Below are 4,159 nucleotides of genomic sequence, written 5' to 3'. Positions count from 1 at the left end.
ATTGGTAATACCAGGATGAATAATTATATTCTAACGAACTTATAGTATTGTATTCTCAACTCTCTGGTTATTTACAGCGGTACAAAAACACGAGGAGAGAAAAAGTACAATTCAAAACTTACAACATCAGTTGTATTATTTTATGACAAAATGCAAAATGAATTGCAACTGTTTTGCAAAATAACAGACATGAGAAACCCATCAGTTTGGCAATTTTCTTTGCACAGATGATACTTCATTACTTACTAATATGCCTATAATGAAGATATAACGATTGAAACTAACATGTATCTTAACATAGCAATATATTCGTGGACTTACAGTTTGTCAAGCAACAACAAAATTGGTACGTTAAGCACAATACATTTCAAGCAACAGATGCAAAAAAATGTCATTATGTGCAACCAATTTCAAGATACGTAAAAGTTATTACCTTGCTTAACAACAGCGCCATATCTTCTTACATGTTTACTGTAAAAACCATGCTTATCTATTTCTTAATAACAAATGGTGAGAAATACGATATCGTGAGTACAATAACAACATACGTGATAAACACAACATAGCAAACTACACAAGAAACATTGTATAAAAATAGTATGCATCGGCTCTCTTGTTACGTAAATTAAAGTAAAAATAACGAAAGGAAAACAAATCCCGTAACCTTAATATTCCATAGTTACTTACGTATGGTGTGCATTCCTTTTCTGTTTTGCTTATATGACTGCATCAATCCCCATGCTAAAGTAGAGTGCAAAATCCGAAATACGAAATTACCGAATTATAATTCAATTAACGCAGTACAATAAACAGTACAATTTTTTGTCATTAGTATTCGGTTTCCTACACACATACTTCCCTTTCATGTATGTACGAAAAGTAGAAATCAAGTACTAAATGAATCTCGAAAATGTGTAAAATACAATGGATTGTAAAAGGACTACGAAACAATGACTCGTGTTCGAGAATGTATTCTTATTTACCATGCACGATGTTTCTAAATTCTAAATAAAACAATTTTATCAATATCGACATATATGCCCATGTATACAGTCCAGGCTTAAGCATACATTGAATAATAATAATAATTATTATAAACAACATTTATAAAGCGCTTAATATGAATTGTTTCTAAGCGCTGGAAATAGACAAAAATAAGTACATGTAAGTTGAAGAGATGCAGGGAATTTACGAAATGCAAAACAATATAAACTCATAAGACTACCAAAAATCACGGAAAACGCATGAACAAAATACAAGGAATAATATAACAGATAACGGAAATTAAAATGATTAACTACTAATTAAAAAGATACGTTTTCAATCTACATGTAGTCTTAAAAATGGAAAGTGTTGGAGATCCATATATTTGACAAAGGCATTGGTCGGTACTCACAGAGACGCGAGAAAACCAAATATATGATGTGTTCCGAATTTTACGAATAAAACAATAGGTAGTCCAGGCCCCTTCTTTCAAATTACTGTTCCCGTAACCATGGTATTAATACTTCAATAAACATCATAAGGATCTAAACGCAGATAACATATGAAATATACACCTTGAAAGCCACTCTTGGCTTTTCAAATTCTCAATAACGGAACCTAAAACACGCTTTGTAAACATTTTCATTTAATTTAGGTTTTATTTCCACAAATCCGTTATGATAAAAGACTTTGATAACTTAACTTACATAACTAAATTGAACAACCACCAAACACGATGAGATACCTTTCATTTTCATTTTTCGGTTTCTACAACACTCTTTCATAAACGCATTAACATAGAAAATCCAATAATGATATACATATAACTGAAAAGCAAACCATCGAACAAAATGGTATTTTTTATTAAAACATATCGATTTTTGGAAGGTGCAGGGGTTGCCACTATAAGCTAATCTTGCATGACTACGTGGCAACCCCAGAAAACAATTATAATTATCTCTCATCCTACATATCTTAATGTAAAGGTGCAAGTACATAATGGCGGGATCAATACATTATTGGTCAAAGTGAGCATAGGGTCGTGCGAAGCATACCCAAACTTGAAATTATTTTACGATTAATCTGTTACAGTCGGATACCGGTGACACATTGTGGGCCAAATGAATTGTTAAGTGAATTTCATGTTTTTGTTATTTCAAAATTTTATGTTCGGACAAGGTGTTGATAATGGTCAGGCTTTATTATGGTATTATGCCCAGCAGTTCGAGCAAAGGAAGGATAGTGTTCTCTCCGCAACCAAAGGAAATATTCCGTTACTTTATCGTGGCCGTGTGGTCTAAAGCGCGTGAATAGAAACTGATATATGCCTTTTTGTTTATGTGATATTAAGAAAAATATCAAATTTATTGTTAACATGGTTAATTGGCGGTATTTACTTCTGGGGTGATTTGCATGATAAAATCCAAGCCTTATTTTGCATCACCAGGAGTCTAGCACAATGAGCCGAAATTAAGATTGATCAAAATTCGCACCACATTCGGGAAGGAATTTTATTCGATCATGTCAAATTCGGGAAATGTTTCAGATCTGACATCTTGTTAGACAAAAATGTTGTTAAAAAGCTCCCCCGAAGAAGAGTCGGAGGGTACTTGGTACATGGTATGACGTTCCTCCGAAATACTCTAAGAAGAGTTTTAACTGGAGGACAGAACCGACACGACTGTCGAGGCAACCGGATTCGATTCGAACATGAAAATATTTAAACAGGGGAGTGTTTCAGAAATGACTCGTCGGACAGTTACCGGAGAAACAATGCTTCTTAGCCAACCAAAATCAAGGAGAGAAGTCAGACCCAACAACTTTGACAAAACTGTTTAAACGCTTGCCAGAATGAGCCTCAAATACTTTAAAAGTACTTCAACGGTACTTAGCATGTGATGAGAGTGTCAGGATGGACCCTTGTAGTAATGCTGCTAAATCTAGCATGTTCATCCGTACTTGCCAAATCAATACAGAATAAGGAACTCTGGACCACACTAATTGAAGAAGGGAACGTATATGAGCAATGGTGATCGGGGGGAGGGGGGTCATCCAAGTGCGGATCCATGCTTCTGTTGACAAGAACTCCAACTTCTCGCACAGGTTCCATGTGGAAAGGAAGTTTGTCAAGTGATCGTGAAGGCAGACAAAGGATGGTGCTATCAGCTTTCCCATCACTACAGAAGAATGGCCAACTGTTGAAGAAGTCTACAGAAACAGTTGGATGACACGTCCTCCACACTAACATGCAACCAGAGCATTCCATTGCACAGGATGTTGAATGAAGTGTCTGCTGCGACAAAATGCTGTGGTTGGATCAGGAAAGTGGCCAGTAAAATTAACGTGATGCCAGGAGCCTGGAAATGACTTACACTGCTTGAGATGTGCAGCATGTTGCTAGAAAAAAAACAAGGTTGGAAAGAAGGGGAGGGGCTGAGATAACTTTCAAGACTGTATAGAGTTGCAGAATCTTCAATAAAAACGGGAGCTAGACATTCAAGGGTTTTGGTGGACTAGATTACCTCTGCCCCCTCCATGGCAGTGGTCTGTGGTGTTTACATTGGCTACTTTCTTTACTTCGCGGTACGTTATGATAACCAGGCGACTCACCAATCATGTCAATCGGGATTCGTTTTCTGCAATTAGAATGTTTCGAGCGTTGTTTGAATATTTGGAATCCCGTTCGTTCGAACTTCGTAATGCATTAAAAAAGAGAATGAACTTCGAATGCTGTGCGATATATCTCTAGCTCGAATGATTTTCGAAAGTTTCGAGCAAGAGCAAACCCTTTGCGCTGGCCACAAGAATTAACCGGAATACTTGGATTGCACTCGAATTCAGACAGATTTTTAAAGTATGTACTTCGAACCTCCCAGGAATGTACTCAGAATATCCATACACATGATATAGCCGGCGCGGCGTTCTATCGCTAGTATTACTCATGATTAGCAGTATCCTGCTTTGAATCAAGAGCGGCTTCTGTTGGGGGGAAAGAGAGGAATACAATTTATCGCTTTGGGAGAGAAAAATACCATTATGATCCCCTACACGTTATCGCTAATCAATGTATTGTTATTGAACTAATTATTGAAAACAATTTAACCGCGATCACCTCGCTTTCTCGTTTGCGCTATTGACTTTCTAGGTCATACCCCTTCCTATTTTGGGCATCCGA

Source organism: Lytechinus variegatus, chromosome 9 (assembly GCF_018143015.1).
Source record: "Lytechinus variegatus isolate NC3 chromosome 9, Lvar_3.0, whole genome shotgun sequence".
In the NCBI taxonomy this organism is placed as follows: Eukaryota; Metazoa; Echinodermata; class Echinoidea; order Temnopleuroida; family Toxopneustidae; genus Lytechinus; species Lytechinus variegatus.
Note: the sequence above shows the minus strand (reverse complement) of the source record.